Source organism: Macrotis lagotis, chromosome 2 (genome assembly GCF_037893015.1).
Source record: "Macrotis lagotis isolate mMagLag1 chromosome 2, bilby.v1.9.chrom.fasta, whole genome shotgun sequence".
Taxonomy (NCBI): Eukaryota; Metazoa; Chordata; class Mammalia; order Peramelemorphia; family Peramelidae; genus Macrotis; species Macrotis lagotis.
This window is the reverse complement of record NC_133659.1, coordinates 212,145,252-212,164,625: the sequence shown is the minus strand read 5'-3', so window position 1 is coordinate 212,164,625 and position 19,374 is coordinate 212,145,252. Positions and strand designations below refer to the sequence as shown.

The 19,374-nt window shown below is 33.3% G+C and overlaps 1 pseudogene; it reads right to left on the bottom strand.

The window, feature by feature from the left end:
- Positions 1-12,881: 12,881 nt before the first annotated feature.
- LOC141511434 (small ribosomal subunit protein RACK1-like) lies at positions 12,882-13,814 on the bottom strand (annotated as a pseudogene).
- Positions 13,815-19,374: the final 5,560 nt, after the last annotated feature.

Below are 19,374 nucleotides of genomic sequence, written 5' to 3'. Positions count from 1 at the left end.
TGTATAAATTACACAACTTTCTTCCACCTTCTCTTCCTACTATCCTCCTCTCAGAAACATTTTTAATTTAGAATAATCAAAATCATCCATTTTGCAATTCATAATGTTCTCTATTTCTTGGATAATCATAAATTTCTCACCTTTCCATAGATTTGACAGAGTATTTCTTGACTTGTTAGTTGGTCCATGGTATGATCCTTTATGTAAAAATCCTGTACCCATTTTGATATTATTTTGGTTTATGGTGTAAGATATAGGTCTATAAATAGTTTTTGACACTGTTTTCCAGATTATCCAGAATTTTTTTTTTTGTCAAATAGTGAGTTCTTATCCTAGAAGCCAAAAAAAAAGATTATTATGGCCATTTACTATATTTTTAAATATACCTATCTTAATCCACTAGTCCATGATTCTTTCTTAACCCATAGCAGGAAGTTTTAATGGCTGTGACATAGTAGTTTAGTTTTAGATCTGATAGAGCTAGGACACCTTCCTTGAAATTTTACCTTTCATATTTTTGATCATTTCTTGCTCCTGATGAAATTTTGTAACTATTTTTTATAGTTCTTTAAAATAGGTGTTTGATAGTTTGATTAATATGACAATGAATAAGTAATTTAATTTGGGTAGAAGTGTTATTTTATTATATTAGCTTGGCCCAACCATGAGCAATTGGTGTTTTTCCAAATGTTTAGATCTGCCTTTATTTATGTGAAAAGAATTTTGTAATTGTGTTCATACAATTTCTGGGTTTGTCTTGGGAGGTAGAATCACAAGTATTTTGCTTTCTGTAGCTACTTTAAATGGAATTTCGCTTTTTATCTCTTACTTGTGCACTTTTTGTGCACATATAGAAATGATGATAATTTATGTGGTTTTCTTTTATATCCTATTACTTTGCTAAAGTTTTTAATTTTTCAAGTAGTTTTTATTTTATTTTCTAGGGTTCTCTAAACATATCATCATTTCATCTGCAAAGAGATACTCTTCCTGATGTATATATCACCACAATATCGGTGTCATAAAAGGAATTTGGTAAAACTCTTCTCCTATTTTTAAAAATTGTTTATGTAGAATTGGAATTAATTTTTCCTTAAATGTTTGGCAGAATTCACTTGCAAATTCACCTGAAACTCAAGACTTCTTCTTAGCGAGTTCATTGATAGTTTTTTCTGAAATGAGGTAATTGGAATATTTTTATTATCTCTTCTATCTATCTGGGTAGCTTGTATTTTTTAAATATTCATCCTTTTCACTAAGGTTGTTAAATTTATTGGCGTATAGTTGGGAAAAATATCTCTGAATTATCTCTTTAATTTCCTCCTCATTGGTGATAAGCTCACCCTTTTATTTTTGATATTGGTAATTTGAAATTCTTTTTTAAAAAAATCAGATTAATCAAAGGTTTATCTATTTTATTGTTTTTTATAGAACCAATTCAGTTTTAATTATTTGATCAATAGTTTTCTTGATTTCAATTTTATTAATTTCATATTTGATTTTCAGAATTTCTATTTTGATATTTAATTTAGGATCTTTACTTAGTTCTTTTTTTCTAAAGTTTTTAGTTGCATGCCCAATTCATTGATCTCCTTTTTATTTTATTCATAAATGCATTTAGAGATATAAATTTTTATTTAAATTTGCTTTGACTATATCCCATAAATTTTGGTAAGATATCTCATATTGTCATTTTATTGGATGAAATGATTAATTATTTCTTTCATTTGCTCTTTGATCCACTTTTTAAAATTTGGTCATTTAGTTTCCAAATTATGCTTGCTTTTCTTTTTATGGCCCTTTAGTGCATGTAATTTTTCTTACATCATGATCTGAAAAGGAAGGCATTTATTATTTCTGCCTTTCTGCATTTGAATGTAAGGTTTTGTGTCCTAGTATATAGTCAAATTTGGTGTGGGTATCATGAACTGCAGAGAAAAAAGGTATGTGTATTTTCTATCCCCATTCAGTTTTCTACAGAAGTCTATCATATCTAAGTTTTCTAAGATTTTATTTACCTTCTTAACTTCCTTCTTATTTATTTTGTGGTTAAATTTATCTAATTCTGAGAGAGGGGCATTGAAATCCCCCTTTATTATAGTTTTGCTATCTATGTCTTATTGTAATTTGCTCAGCTTCTCCTCTAGGACTTTGGATGCTATAACACTTGGTGATATATGTTTAATAATGATGTAATAACTATATAAATTATTATTAAGAAGATGTAGTTTCTTTTTATCCCTTTTCATGAGATCTACTTGTATTTTGCTTTGTCTATGATTAGGATTGCTACCTTGATTTATTTATTTTTTTATTTCTGCTGACATAAGAAACATATTTTACTCCAGTTTTTTTACCTTTACCATGTGTGGATCTCTGTGCTTCAAATATGTTTCTTTTGTTTGTTTGTTTGGTGGTTTGGGGGGTTTTTGCAAGGCAAATGGGGCTAAATGGCTTGCCCAAGGCCACACAGCTAGGTAATTATTAAGTGTCTGAGACCAGATTTGAACCCAGGTACTCCTGACTCCAAGGCCTGTGCTTTATCCACTACGCCACCTAGCCACCCCTCAAATATGTTTCTTGCAAAGAACATATTGTAGTATTCTGGTTTTTAATCCATTTTGCTATTTACTTCCATTTTATAGGACCATTTACATTTACAATTAAAATGACTAATTCTGTATTTATCACCATCCTGTCTTTTTCCCATTTATAGTTTTCCCTTTCCTCATATTCCTATTCACCAATGTGTTTCTCCCTTTCCCCTTCAATTCTTCATTTAAATTTAACTTTAACTTTACTTTTACCTTTACCTTCCCTTTTATCAGTCCCTTTTGCTTCCCCCTCCCCTCTCCCCACTTCACTATAGTGTAGGATAGATTTTTTAAACCCAGTTGTGTGTGTTATTTCTTCTCTCATTCAAATCTCTTGGGAGTAGGATTTAATCAGTGTTCACACTCAATCTCCTTCCCCTCAACTATAATAGGTCTTTATGCCTCTTCACTTGGTTCTATTTAACAACTAATGCCTGACCTTCTCCTACTATAAATATTCTTTTATGTCTTTATTATTTTAACTGTTTCATACCTACAATCCTTTGCAAGATATACTCTTTTTATCTATCCCGATATAAATACCATACTCAAGGGCTGATTGATTGATAAGTAGCATTGCCTCATAACTACACTCCCCTCTTCTGTTCATTAGAAATACACATCTCAGGAGTCATAAAGCACATCAAATTATGAATGATTTATAATGCACCCACATTTCAAGTAACCTCCATGATCTCACAGTTCTCATGAACCAAAAGCTTTATGGAAAGCCAAATAATTTCTTGAGCCATTTATAACTTACTCCTCTACCCAAATATATATCTTCCAATTGTAGCTGAAACATTAAAAAAATATAAAGTCACTTCATGATCTTTTCATGTCCAGTCTCTAAGTAAACTCTCTCTCTCCCTCTATCCTTTCAGCTCTCCAACTAAAGCACTGTAACTTGCTTACTAAAGTATGTTTTAAGACAAGGTCACTTACTAATCTATTTGGGTCCAAACTTTCTAAGTATGCTTCCACCCACTGAACCAATTGTACAACCCTCTTTATTGGGTATCTAATAAAGTAAAGAAATTTGTAATTTAATTATGTATAGAATTATGAGTACTCTTTCTCCCTCTGTCTCTTTAAGAAATACCACCTACATAAATACATTTTCTTCCCTGATAGAATATGCTGAATTTTTCAGGGTAGTAAACTCTTGGTTGTAATCCAAGGTCCTTTGCTCTCTAGAATATCATATTGCAGGTCCCTCAAGTCTTTAGTGTTGAAGTTGAAAAGTCCTTTGTAATTCAGATTGTGCTTCCTTTGTGTTTAAATTGGTTCTCTTTGGCTGCTTAGTGTATTTTTCCCTTTAGTTGAGAATTTGGCTATGATAGTCCTTGAAGGCTTCTGGGGTCTCTTTCTTTGAGGGAGGATGATTCTGTATATTATTTCAAGGAAAATTTTGTTTTATTGATCTTATATAGTAGGACAATTTTTCATGATAATTTCAAGAAAGATATTTTCCAGACTCTTTTTTTGATCTAGATTTTCTGGTAGACCATTAATTCATAAATTATATCTCCTGAATCAATTTTTTTTCCTGAAAAAAGTTTTCTTCAATTTTTTCAACCTTTTTATTTTGTTTGATGCAATTTTGGTGTCTCATAGATTCATTAGTTTCTATTTGTCCATTTAAAAATATTAGGGCTTTATTTTCTTTAGTTAGTTTTTGTGATTCCTTTTCTAGTTGGTTAATTTTACTTTTCATTGAGTTGCCTTTCTTTTCCTGTTTGTCATTTGAGTTTTAGATGAGTTTCATTCCTTTACCAGTTAGCCAATTTGGGTGCCCCCAAATAACCAGGTTTTTTTTTGTTTGTTTAAGTTTTGGGTTTTTTTTGCAAGGAAATGGAGTTAAGTGAGTTGCCTAAAACCACACAGCTAAGTAATTATTAAGTGTCTGAGGTCACATTTGAACTCAGGTCCTACTGACTCCCAAACTAGTTGCCCCTAGTTAGTTATTTTTTTATTTTAGATGAGTTTCATTCCTTTTCCAGTTGGATAATTTTATTGTTTGATGAGTTATATTCTTTTTGCAATTGATTATTTTTACTTTTTAAAGGAGTGAAATTCTGTGGTCAATTTTTCACAATTTTCCTGTATGGCTCTCATTCCCCCCCCCCCCATTTTTCTTCTTCATCTCTTCCCTGGTTTTTAAAATCTTTTTAAGTTCTTTTGAGGTTTTGGATTCAAGTACTTTTGAGTACAAAGAACCTTTGAGACTTTTCAAGTAGGTAATTTGTCACTGCTTTTCTTCTTCTTTTGAGGTGATATTTTTAAAATATTTATCTGAATAGTATATTTCTATGGTTAGCATTCTTTTTGAGTTTTTTTAATCATTTTTATAGTGGAGTTCTGCTACTGGGGTAAAGGGAGTATAGTCCCACCTTTTTTGTATCTGATCCCTAACTTATTGCTTGCCAAGATGATGCCTATGCAGTCCAGACATTAATGAGATAGATATCTGTTGACTCTTTTATGTCCAGGCTCTGTCCTTGCAGTAGTTTGTTCCCAATCCAGTCCTGTCTGTTGCCCTAGCCTTCCAAGGGTTCAGACTTTGCCTGGGTTTGGAACACTACCTGCTGGCCAACTGTGAAACTTTGGGGACCTAGGCTGTTGTTTGGCTGGTTCCGGGCTGCACTGTGAAAAGAAGCCTCCTGCTGACTTTCCTACTCTCCTGCTTAGCTGGGTTTTACTTTCCCTTTCTCCCCAAAGAGACAGACCTTCCCTGAAGATCCTCCATGTTATCTTTAGTTGAAAACTTGTTTCAATCTTATCTTTTGGTGGAATTTCTAGCTTTAACATTTGTGTAGTGGCTTCATTTAACATTGGGTAGGGAAAAGGTCTGGGAGCATGCTAGTTTCACATTGCCATTTTGACTTTACCTGAAAGTTCCTCAACTATTCAATGTTGATGGAACCACATTGAGGAATGAAAATGATATGATCCTGGAAAGATGGATTGAACACTTCCAGAGTGTTCTCAGAAGACCATATTCAATAAATACTGAAACCACTGATCATTTACCTCAGGCTGAAATCCCTCTCTATCCAACTAAAGAGAAGGCTTTAAAAACCCTTAGGCTTCTCTCATGTGGCAAATGACCTGGTATTGATTCTTTTCCTACTGGATTTACAAATCACGAAGTCTATACCTCATGCAAAAGCTGGCTGAAATCTTCTAGATTATATTGCAAGAGTTTGAGTTCAAGGATCCCTCTTTTATATCTAATTGAAAAGGAACATGGAAGAGAGTATTGGTTGTCTTTCCATTAGTCATTGCTGGCAAGACTCTTGTCAGAATCCTCCTTGATAGGTTGAGCCTTCACCTAGAAGATGGTCATCTATCCAAGAGCCAGTGTAGCTTCTTGCTAATTATTAAAGGGTATAAAGCTAACTCACTGGGTGACATATAGTTCAAACATCTAGGTCCATGATCTAAGTAATCAGGGTAGACAGATAATAATCCCAAACTTTTTTTTTCCCTTTTTCCATCAGATCCATTATATCACCTTCAGATATAGTACAGTCACACATACTTGTTCTCTGCTCCAATTCCTTATTTGATTTTCTTCTTTTCTTCTCATTACTGAGAGTTATCATTTGCTGCTTTCTGAAAGGCAAAAGTACAGAAGAATGAGTGTACATCAAGCAGCTCTACAAATTTAGTGGCCCAAATGTGGAGACAAACAAGAGTCAGAATTTTTTCATCCCCTCCCTTTTCAGATAGGATTGCAAAGAGTCAATATTTGCCACTATGTCTGGAGTTGAGGAAGTCAACAGGGTGTTCTGAGAAAGCAGAGGAATTAGGAAGATTCCAAGATCATTCATGGGCATAGCCTATGAATCTACTTTATATCTCTTTTGGGGGCTCATAGAGGTAGGCTTGAGAAGGGTATTGGGTGTGTTTTTATGATTAGTTTTAAATTGTTAATTTGTAGATTTTATTTTGTAGAGTCACTCATCTTTGTCCTTAGAATTTAGTAGTATTTGGTCTCCACTTTCTAGATAATTTCTTTTGTTGGAGGGGAGAAGAGGTCTATAGAAAATGAATAGTCTTTCTTCCTGATGATAATTGTGATCCCTTCCCTGCATTACTATCTATAGCAAATTAGTCTAGGAAAAGAAAGAATTTCTGTATTCACATACCTATATTTTTTGCATTTTAAAATTTCAGACAAATCATGTCAAGAAAGCAAATTGCTCCTACAATGAATTACTTTCATGTTCAAATGAGTTATAGCATTTGGGTAAACAAATTTTTTGTATGCTTACAACTAAAAATTAGATAGATTCTGTACCAGTTACTACAGCAGATATAGCTACAAGTAGACAAACCAAATTGTCTGCTGTCTCCTTTGCACTAGTACATTCAACTAAATATTTTGATTTATGAAAAGGATTTTCTTCTTGAGAGGGAAGTGGAGCATCCATTTTGTAGTTAGATAGCACCTGATTGAACCCATGATTTTGTTCTTTATGCATCATATACTTGAAAGGGCTGTATGATGATATTCTCCAACTGTAGAATCATGTAGTTTATTAATCCTCTTCACTGACTAAAGTCTTAAGATTAGAAGCATAAAAAATTTGGAGCTATTATTAGAATAACAAAAGGGAAATCTTGCAACTAACATGTGGTAGGAAATAATAGCACCAAATTAAGATTTATGATCCTATATATCCTTCCATAAGAAACACGACCTCTAAAATGAAGAGATTTCACTTCCAAGATAAACAGACCAGATTGTTCCTATTCCATTAAGTGCTCACAAAACTTTCTCCTAAGACAAATGACTCAAGGCCATAAATCCTTTTAATGAACTTGTCTATATAACTCTTAATTGACATGTTTAAGGGGGAAGCTCTTCCTTCTGCCTTTTGACAATTATCAGATAGCTATATCTCCAGATTCATGTGTTTTTTGAAAATGTTTACTCAGCTTCTTTTACTGACCACCTCAGTTCCAGGTTATGAAATGCCTTCGCACATGCGCACGCGCACACACACACACACACACACACACACACACACACACACACAAATACACCTTGCTTACAAACAGAGGATTATAAAAAGAAGCATATGAAATATCCTCTGATTTAAATTTTGCATGATAATGAACAAAGTAGATGATCATTATCATGGAAATATTTTTAATGTGTAAATCTTAAAAAAAAACCCTATATTTATTAGGAGGTAGAAAATATTTGAAGAAAACTTATCATAGAGGATTGTGGACTGAAATTAGCACCATGAATACCTAGATTCTCTCTCTAACACTTAGTAGCTGTATGAACCTAGGTAGGTCCCTTAATCTCTAAGAACCCTGAACAATTCCCTAGGACTCTAACATCAGGAGAACTGGATTGGTATCCCATCTATTCCACTTACTGCCTATGTAAACTTGGACAACTTATTTAATCTCTCTTGGGCCTCATTTTTCTTATTTGAAGACATTGAACTATATAATACATCTAGGCCCTTTTCAAGTTCTAAATTTATGATGCTTTGATCTAATTCACTGAAAAATTGTGATCTACACTATAAAAGGTAAATATCACACTAGAAGCTCTTTCTCCCCCCAAATAAGCCATAGAACTTCCCCAAAAGATGCATTTAACATGTTCAATTCTTTTTCATTAACAATTAAATACAGACCTATTGCTGATACATACACACACATATTCACATTTATTTATAAATTTACTTATATGCATTTGTATATTTATGTAGTGTATATATTTGTCTACATTACATATGTATATGTGTATATTTGTATAATTGCATATATTTGTGAATAAGATGAATGAATTTCTAGAACAATGGAGAGAAAAACACTTAGATCCCCTAAAATTCTCCAATTATTGCACTGATCGAACGAGTAAGTCCAAGGTTTGTACATATACCACAATTTGTTCAGTGATCCCTCAAATTGATAGGCATTCCTTTGATTTCCACTTCTTTGCCACTAAAAACAGAGCTACTATAAACATTTTTGTGCATGTGGGGTTTTTACCCTTTTTCATGATCTCTTTAGGATACAGACCCAGTAGTGGCATTGCTGGATCAAAAGGATATGCACATTTTTTTTCTTTGGGGCATAATTCCAAATTGCTCTCCAGAAACTTTAGATCAGTTCACAGCACCTTCAGAAATGTATCAGTGTCCCAAATTTGCCACATCCCTTCCAATATTGAGCATTATCCTTTCTCGTCATATTGGCCAATCTGAAAGGTGGTACCTCAGAGATGCTTTAATTTGCATTTCTCTAATCAGTAATAATTTAGAGCAATTTTTCATATGACTAAAGATAGCTGTGATTTCCTCATCTGAAAACTGCCTTTGAGAATTTGTCAATTGGGAAATAGGTTGTTTTTTTTTTATAAATTTGATTCAGTTCTCTATACATTTTAGAAATGGATCATTTGTCAAGGATTAATTAGTGTTGTCAGAAACAAAAAGTTGCAAACTGTTTCCCAATTGACTGTATCTCTTTTGATCTTGGATAAAGTGTTTTTGTTTGTGCAAAAGTTTTTTAATTTAATATATTGAAAATTATCCAATTTGTTTTTTTATAATATTCTCTATCTCTTCATTGGTCATAAACTGTTCCTCTTTCCATAAATCTCACAGGTAGACTATTCCTAATTTGTTTATGTATAAATCCTGCACCCATTTTGATCTTGTTTTGGTGTAGGGTGTGAGATATTGGTCTAATCCAAGTTTCTGCCATATTGTCTTTTAGTTTTCCAGTAGTTTTTATTGAAAAATGAGTTCTTATCCTAGAAACTGGACTCTTTGGGTTTATCAAACAGCAGATTACTATAATCATTTCCTGCTATTTCTTTAGTATATAACCTATTCCAGTGATTCATCACTCTACTTCTTAATTGTTGTTGTTGTTTTGCAAGGCAATGGGGTTAAGTGGCTTGCCCAAGGCCACACAGCTAGGTAATTATTAAGTGTTTGAGGCCAGATTTGAACTCAGGTACTCCTGACTCCAGGGCCAGAGCTCTATCCACTGAGTCACCTAGCTGCCCCAACCACTCTACTTCTTAAACAATACCAGACAGTTTTGATGACTGATGCTTTTTAATACAATTTTAGATCTGGTAAGGCTAATCCACCTTCTTTTAAATTTTTTTTCATTAAATTCCTTGATATTCTTGACTTTTTGTTTCTCCATTTGGATTTAGTTACAAATTTTTTCTAGCTCACTAAAGTAATTTTTTGGAAGTTTGATTGGTATGGCACAAAATAAGTAGTTTAAAGTAAGTAGAATTGTCATTTTTATTATATTAACTAGGCCTATGCATAAGAAATTGATATTTGCTCAATTATTTAGATCTGATTTTATTTGTGTGAAAAGTGTTTTATAGGGTGGCTAGGTGGCACAGTGGATAGAGCACCAAACCTGGAGTCAGGAGTACCTGAGTTTATATCCAGTCTCAGACACTTAATAATTACCTAACCTTGCAAAAAACCTAAAAAAAATGTGTTCTATAGTTTTTCATAGAGTTTCTGAGTCTGCCTTTGGTACTCTCAAGTATTTTATTTTGTCTGATGTTGTTTTAAATAGGATTTCTCTTTCTAACTCTTCCTGCTTTATCTTGTTGGTAATATATAGAAATTCTGAGGGTTCATGTAAGTTTATTTTATATCCTGTGACTTTACTGAAGTTGCTAATTGTTTCCAGGTGTTGTTACATGATATTTTTAGGGTTCTCTAGGTATACCATTATATCATCTGCAAAGAATGAGAGTTTGGGTTCTTCCTTCCCAATTCTAATTCCTTCAGGTTCTTTTCCCTCTCTTATTGCTGAAGTTAACATTTCTAATATGATATTGAATAGTAGTGGTGATAACAGACATTCTCATTTCACCCCTGATCTTATTGGGAATGCTTCTAGCATATCCCCATTGCATATAATGCTTGTTGATGGTTTTAGATAGATTCTGCTTACCATTTTGAGGAACAATCCTTTTGTTCTTACTCTCTCTATTGTTTTTAGTAGGAATGGATGCTATATTTTTGTCAAAGACTTTTTTTAGCATCTGTATGATTTCTGTTAGGTTTGTTATTGAAATGCAAGCAGTTTTCCTAATATTGAACCAACTGTGCATTCCTGGAATAAACTATGCTTAGTCATGGGGTTTAATCCTAGTGATAACTTACTGACTCACTTTGCTAATATTTTATTTAAAATTTTTTGCATCCATATTCATTAGGGAAATTGATCTATAATTTTCTTTCTCTGCTTTTACTCTTTCTGGTTTAGGTATCAGAACCATATTGGTGTCAAAGAAGGAATTAGACAGAGTTTCCTCTTCATCTATTTTTAAAAAGAGTTTAGATAGAATGGAAATCAATTCTTCTTTGAATGTTTGATATAATTCACTCATGCATCCATCTGGCCCTGGAGATTTTTAATTAGGAAATTTATTGATGGCTTGTTTAATTTCTTTTTCTGAGATACGGTTATTTAGATATTTAATTTCTTCATGATTTAACCTGGGAAATTTTTATTTTTGTACATATTCATCCATTTCACCTAGATTATCAAATTTATTGACACACATTTGGGCAAAATAGTTTCAAATTATTCCTTTTATTTCCTCCTCATTTTTAATTTTTGATAAAAGTAATTTGGTTTTCTTTCCTTTTTAATCAAATTAATCTAAGAGTGATCTATTTCATTGTTTTTATAAAACAAAGTCTTGTTTTTATTTATTAATTCAGTTTTTTCTTGCTTTTGAGTTTATTAATTTCTCCTTTAATTTTTAAAATTCCTAATATGATATTAAATTGGGGGTTTCAATTTGTTCTTTAACTTTTTTAGTTGCATGCTCAGTTCAATGATTTCCTTTTTTTCTATTTTATTCATGTAAACTATAGAGATATAATATATCCCCTAATGACTACTTTGGCTGTGTTCCATTAGTTTTGGTATGTTGTCTTGTTATTGTCATTGTCTTGGATGAAATCATTAATTCTTTCTATAATTTGTTGTTTGAGCCAGTCAGTCTTTAAAATGTGGTTATTTAATTTCCAATTACTTTTAATTTTATCTCTCCATGGCCCATTATTGCAAGTGATTTTTATGACATCATGGTCAGAAAAGGATGAATTCAATATTTCTGCCTTTCTGCATTTGATTATGAGGTTTTTATGCCATAGTACATGGTCAATTTTTGTGTGGGTGCAATGTACTGAAGAAAAAAAGGGGGTATATATATATATATATATATATATATATATATATATATTCCTTTCTTCCCCATTCAATTTTCTCCAAAGGTCAATCATATCTGAGTTTTCTAACATTCTATTTACCTCCTTAACTTCCTTTTTGTTTATTTTATGGTTAGATTAATATAATTCTGAGAGAAGGAGATTGAAGTCTCCCACCAGTAGAGTTTTGCTGATTATGTCTTACTATAACTCATTCAGGTTCCCTCTAAAAATCCGGATGCTCTAACACTTGGTTCATACACATTTAGTTTTGAAATTGTTTCATTGTCTATTGCACCTTAAGGAGGATATACTTTTTTCCTTATCTCTTTTAATGAGATCTATTTTTGCAGCTGCTTTGTCTGAGATAAGGGTTGCCTTTTTCACTTCAACTGAAGCATAATATAGTTTTCTCCAGCCTTTTACCTTTACTCTGTATGTATCTCTTGGCTTCAAAGGCATTTCTTATAAGCAGCATATTGTAGGATTCTGGTTTTTAATCCACTCTTCTATCCACTTCATCCCATTCACATTCAAAGTTATAATTACTAAATCTTTATTGCTTTCCATGCTTTCTTCTCTCTGTATTTTCCCCTTTTCCCTATTCCCCAGTATTTTGCTTTTAAATGCGACCTCCTTCTATGTGTTTGCCCCTTCTATCCAACCCCCTCCCTTTTCTTTCCCCTTTCCCTTTATGTCTTCTTCCTTCCCTTCTTTCTGTCAGTCCCTCCTTTCCTCCTCCCTCTCCCTTTCCCCCTTTAATACTTAAAAGGTAAGATAAGTTTCTAAACTCAACTGAATGTGTTAATCCTTCTTTGAACCAAATCTGATGAGAGTAAGATTCAATTGGTTCTCACTCCCTCCCTTTTTCCCCTCTATTTCAATAGGTCATTTGAGCCTCTTCATGAGATTTAATTTAAACCATTCAGTCTCCATCTTCCTCTCATCTCTTTTCTGTTCCCCCCCCTTTTGTTTTTTTGTTTCCTCCTTTTTTTTGAAAGGCAAAATTTAAGATCTTTATTTCAAAATCTGAGTTGTGGATGACCCTTTACCAAGTGCCAATGGTCACCTGCCACACCCATACCAAGTTGTCTGTGTATCCAGCAAAGAGAATCTGACCATCAGCAGACTAGGCTAAGGAAGTACATTGTGGAGGTTCAGCCTTGCTGCTGGTGCTGGTCACTTCTTGCTTAAGTTCATCCACAATGATTTTGCCCTCTAGGTCCCAAATCTTAATGCTGATCCCAGTGGCAGTACAAAGCCAGTAGCAATTGGAGCTGAAGCAGAAGGCATTGATTATGTCTCCACCATCCAGAGTATAGAGATGCTTACCCTCATTGAGGTCCCAAAGCATGGCTTGATCATCCTTGCCTCTAGATGCACAAAGAGAGCCATCAGGAGAAACTGTAACTGTATTAAGGCAGCCTGTGTGGCCAATGTGGCTTGTCTTCGGTTTGCAGTTGGCCAAGTTCCAAATCTTTACCAGCTTATCCCAGGCACAGAAAACAACAATGTGGTTGCTGCTACTGGGTGAAAAATGAACACAAGACACCCACTCTAAATGGCTACAGACACCCAACGTGTTCCACAGTTTGATAGTCTTATCTCTGGAACCAGAGACAATCTAGCAGTTGTCTGAAGAGAAGGCTACACTCAGTACATCCTTGGTGTGACCAACAAAACACCTGGTGGTAGTGCCAGCTGTAAGATCCCATAGTCTTAATGTACCATCCCAAGAACCTGAGAGTGCAAACTTGCCATCAGAGGAAATGACCACATCACTAACAAAATGTGAGTGATCCCTAAGGGCTCACTGGGGGATCCCATAGTTTGTTTTATCTCTGGTAATCTTTCACATGATAATGGTCTTATCTCAGGAGGCTGACAGGATCATACCTGGAAACTGGGGAGTCATGGCAATCTGGGTCACCCAGCCATTGTGGCCTTTAAGGGTACCCCAAAAGATCATCTGTTCAGTCATGATGACAAGAACTGAGGGGATCACTCCAGAAGAAAGGATGGATCCAGATTGCACTGAAGAGATCAGTCAACTCTCCTTCATGCCAGCAGTTCAGCAAGAAAAGAGTATTTCCCCTTTTTAAAGAGATATTTTTAACTCATTCAATCAGAGTTCTAGACAAGTCATGAAATTGAGTTGTACTTCTCAAGAGTTATGAGAATCTTTCTCCTAGATAGGAATATAGTCAGCTTCATCTTATTGGATAACAGTTTTTTCCCTTCTTTACCTTTTCATATATCTCTTGAATCTCCCATTTGAAGATCAAATTTTCTGTTTAGTTCTGGTATTTTCTTCAGGAAGAGTTGAAAGTCTCCTATTTTGTTAAATATACATCTTTTCCCCTGGAAGAGAAGGTGCAGTTTTGCTGGATAGTGTATTCTTGACTGTATTCCAAACTATCTTGCTCTTTGGATTCTAGGTCCTATCATTCCTTAATGTTGATACAGCCAGGTCCTGTGGAATCCTGACTGTGATTTCTTGGTATTTAAATTGTTTCTTTCTGACCACTTGAAGAATTTTCTCCTTGATCTGATAATTCTGGAGTTTGGTTACAATATTCCTTGGTGTTTTCATTTTGGGATCCCTTTCAGGAGGTAATCTATACATGCTTTCAATGATTATTTTGTCTATGTTTCCAGGATATCAAGGCAATTCTCCTTCACTATATGTCCTGAAGTATGGAGTTCAGACATTTTTCTCCTCAAGGTGTTCAGGAAGTCTTATAATTTTTAAATTGTCTCTCCTGATTCTATTTTCCAGGTCTGTGGTTTTGCTGATGAGGTATGTTACATTTTCTTCTATCTTTTCATTGATTTGGTTTTTAATAGATTCTTGGTGTCTCATGAAGTCATTAAGTTTCCATAGATTACAATCTTTTTTTTGAGAGAAGAATTATCTACATTTACCTTTTGCATCTGCTTTTTCAATCGATCAGTTCTATTTTTTTCAAAGAGTTTTTCATTTGCCCAATTGTTTTTGAGAGAATTAATTTCTTTTGACAATTATCCAATTGTATACTCAAAGGATTTGTTTTCTTGTTGGAAGATGTTAATTTTTATTTTGAATTTCTTTTCTCAGTATTACTATTTGATTTTTAAACTCCTTTCTGAGCTCTTCTAAGAAGTCTTTCTGGGCTGGAGAACAATTCATAGTCTCCTCTGAAACTCTATTCCTTTCTGAGTTAGGATCTTTGTCTTCAAGGTAACCTTCAATGGATTCTCTTTTATGCTGGCTTTTCTTCATTTTGGGACCTTTCCTTTGGGCTTGTGTTGCAGAAGGGGCTGGTTCAAAGATTTTTGGTGATGAGATCCCTAGGGGATTTGCCCACTTCATAAGTTATTCAGTGGTTTAGCCTGTAAGTGATACCAAAAGCTTTCTCTGGCTTTTTTGTGATTAATGGCCCATCTCTAGGCCTTGGAGGGGTGGAGGGAGACAACAGGATCTAGGCTGTCCTGGAAAAATGTGGAATGGGCCCTTAGTCTAGAAAGTTAATATACTTAATACCCAATCAGCACTGGGGGAGATCTACTGCCCACAACTGAGCCTCAGGGCAAGGTGTAAATACCAAGGGGAGGATATTTGTTCTCTAGAAAGTTTCATTCTTCCACAGGAATGGCAGACTCAGCTGGAAATATGAGGACTCCTCTGAAAACATGGTGGCTCATGGTCTCCGTCTTCCTGACCAGCTGAGTTGACTGAATAGATGTCTGGGCTGCTGCTCTGGAGCTCTCTATTTGGCTCTTGCATAAATAACAAATGCTTCTACTACTGCTCTCAGGTCAGCCCCCTAGCCTCACCCTGCTGCCTTTGTGCTGGGTCTCAGCTCTCTGCCTCTGGCTCATCCACACTCACTTGTGATAACCCTTGTAGGTAGATGCTCTTCTCCCTGGATCTTCTCTATTTTCTGTGGTTCCAAAATCTGTTAAGAGGCTTGTTTCATGTTAGTTCTGAGGGAGAGCCAGGAGACCTTAAAGCAGTACCTAACTTCTCTCTGCCATCTTGGTCAGAACCAATCCTTATCATTATTAACATGTATGCACCTGGAGGTATAGCATCCAAATTCCTAGAGGAAAAGCTGAGTGAATTACAAGGAAACATAGACATCAAAACTTCAATAATGGGGTCCTCAACCTTCCTTTCTCAGAGCTTGATAAATTATGACAAAATAAACAAGAAGAAAGTTAAGAAATGAATAAAATCTTAGAAAACTTAGATGATAGAGAAAACTTAATGGGGATAGAAAAGAATTTACTTTTTATTCTGTAGTACATGAAATTGACCATGTACTAGGGCATAAAACTTTATAATAAAATACAGGAAAGCAGAATTAATAAATGAATACTTCTCAGATCATGATGCTATAAAAATTGCTTATAATAAAGGATCATGGAAAGATAAACCAAAAATTAAGTGGAAACTAAATTGCTTCATTTTAAATAATGAGTGAATCAAACAACAAATCATAGAAATAATCTACAACTATATCCAAGAAAATTATAACAATAAGACATCATGCCAAAATTTATGGCATGCAGCCAAGGCTATTAAGAGGGTAAAATTTAGATTTCTAAATGCTTATTTGAATAAAATAAAGAAAGAAAAGATCAATGAATTGGGCATGCAACTAAAAAAACTAGAAAAAAACAATTTGAAGATCTCTAATTAAATACCAAATTAAAAATTCTGAAAATCATAGGAGAGATTAAGAAAGAAAGCAAAAAACCCCATTGATCTAATAAATAAATAAAATTAAAAGTTGACTTTATGAAAAAAGCAATAAAATCGATAAGGATTTGGCTAACCTAATTAAGAAAAAGAAAAAAGATAATGAAATTACCAGAATCACAATGTAAAAGGTGAACTAACAAATAATTAGGAGGAAATTAAAGAGATAATTTGGAGTTATTTTGTCAAACTGTAGGTCAATAAGTTTGATAACCTGAGTGAAATGGATATGTATATATATATATATATATATATATATATATATATATATATATATATATTATATATATATATATATATATATATATATTTACAAAAATGCAAACTACCAAGATTAATAGAAGAGGAAATAAAATGCTTAAATAATCCCATTTCAGAAAAAAAGAAACTGAACAAACCATCAGCAAATTCCCTCTGAAAAAAGGTTCCATGTCCAGATGGATTTACAAGTGAATTCTACCAAACATTTAAGGAAAAATTAATACCTAATCTTCATAAACTATTTAAAAATTAGGAGAAATTCTGACAAATTCCTTTCATGATACCAATATAGTGCTGATACGTAAACCAGGAAGAAACAAAACAAAGAAAATTATAGACCAATCTACATAATGAACATGGTTGCAAAAATCTTAAATAAAATTTTAGCAAAGAACTTACTGCAAGTTTTTGTTAAGATAATACACCATGATCAAGTAGAATTTAGACTGGGTAGGCAGGGATGGTTCAATATTAGGAAAACATTCAATATTATTGAACATATCAAGTAGCAAAACCAACAGAAATCATATGACAATCTCAATAGATGCTGAAAAAATCTTTGATAAAATATAATACCCATTCCTTTTAAAAACACAAGAAAGTATAGGAATAAATGAAGTTTTCCTTAAAAATAATAAGCAGTATATATATATATATATATATATATATATATAATATGAAACCATAAAAATATTATATATGTACATAATGGGGACAAACTAAAAGCATTTTCAGAATGATCGGGGTGAAACAAGGATGCCCATTAAGACCAATACCATTTAATATAGTATTAGACCTGTTAGCTTTAATAATAAGAGAAGAAAAAGAAATTGAAGGAAGCAGAATTGGTAATGAGGAAGCAAAACTTTCACTCTTTGTAGATAATATGATGGTATACTTACTGAACATGAGAAAATCATCTTAAAAAAAACTACTTGAAACAATTAGCAAATTCAGCAAAGTAGCAGAATGTAAAATAAACCTACATAAATCATCAACATTTCTACATATGAACAAGAGAGATCAAGTGCAAGAGATAGAAAGAGAAATTTCATTTAAAGTAACTGCAGACTGCATTAAATATTTGGGAATCTGTCTCCTAATGCAAACCCAGAAACTGTATGAATGAAACTATGAAATATTTCTCATCCAAATAAAGTCAAGATCAAAGAAATTGGGAAAATATTAATTGATCATGTTTATAGAATAAATTTAATGACATAGAATAGAATAGAATAGAATGACAATTCTACCCAAATTGAATTACTTATTCAGTGCCATACAAATCAAACTAGCAAATAATTATTTTATTGAGCTAGAAAAAATGGTAACAAAATTCATCTGGAGCAACAAAAGGTCAAGTACCAAGTGAACTATGAAAAAAAAAGTAATCAATGTATACCATGGAAACAATGTAATGATTAACAGACTGCCATCTGTGGGGGTGGGGGGAGGGAAGCAAGAATAGGAGGGAAAATTGTAAAACTCAAAATAAATAAAATCTTTCTTTAAAAAATGTAAAAGAAGGTGACCTAGCTCTACCAGATCTAAAACCATACCATAAAATAGCATCATCAAAACTGCCTGGTACTGGCTAAGAAAAAGAGTAATGGATCAAGGATAGTTTCAAAAGAAATAGTAGTAAATGACTACAGTAATCTATATTTTGACAAACCCAAAGACATTAGCTTCTGGGATAAGGACTCACTATTTGACAAAAATTATTGGGAAAGCTAGAAAATAGTATGGCAAAAACTAAGCAAAGACACACATCTCACAACCTATATCAAAATAAGGTCAAAATGGGTACAGGATTTAGACATAAATTGTGATACCATAGATTAATTAATAGACCAAAAATACTAATCTTCCAGATCTATGAAAAGGGAAGAAATTTATAAGCAATAAATAAAGTACATTATAAATTACAAAGTGGATGATTTTGACTATATTAAATTAAAAAGATTTCACATGGGGTGGCTAGGTGGTGCAGTGGATAGAGCACCAGCCCTGGAGTCATGAGTACCTGAGTTCAAATCTGGCCTGACACTTAATAATTACCTAGCTGTGTGGCCTTGGGCAAGCCACTTAACCCCATTGCCTTGCAAAGACCTAAAAAAAAAAAAATAAAAAAACAGATTTCACACTAATAAAATCAATGCTACCAAAATAGAAGAAAATCAAAAACCTGAGAAACAATTTTTACAACTAGGGGTTCTGATAAGGGTCTCACTTCTAAAATATATAGAGGATTACATCAATTTTTTTAAGGTTACAAGTTATTTCCTAATTGATAAAAGGTAAAAGGAAATGAATATACAGTTTTCAAATGCAGAAGTTAAAACCAAATTTAATCATATGAAAAAAATGCCCTAAATCATTATTGATTAGAGAAATGAAAATTAAAAAACTATAAAGTATCTCACATCTGTCAGATTGACTAGGATGACAAAAATGGAAAATGATCAATGTTGGAGAGGTTGTGGGAGGATTAGGACATTAATGCATTGCCGGTGGAGTTGTGAACTGATCCAAC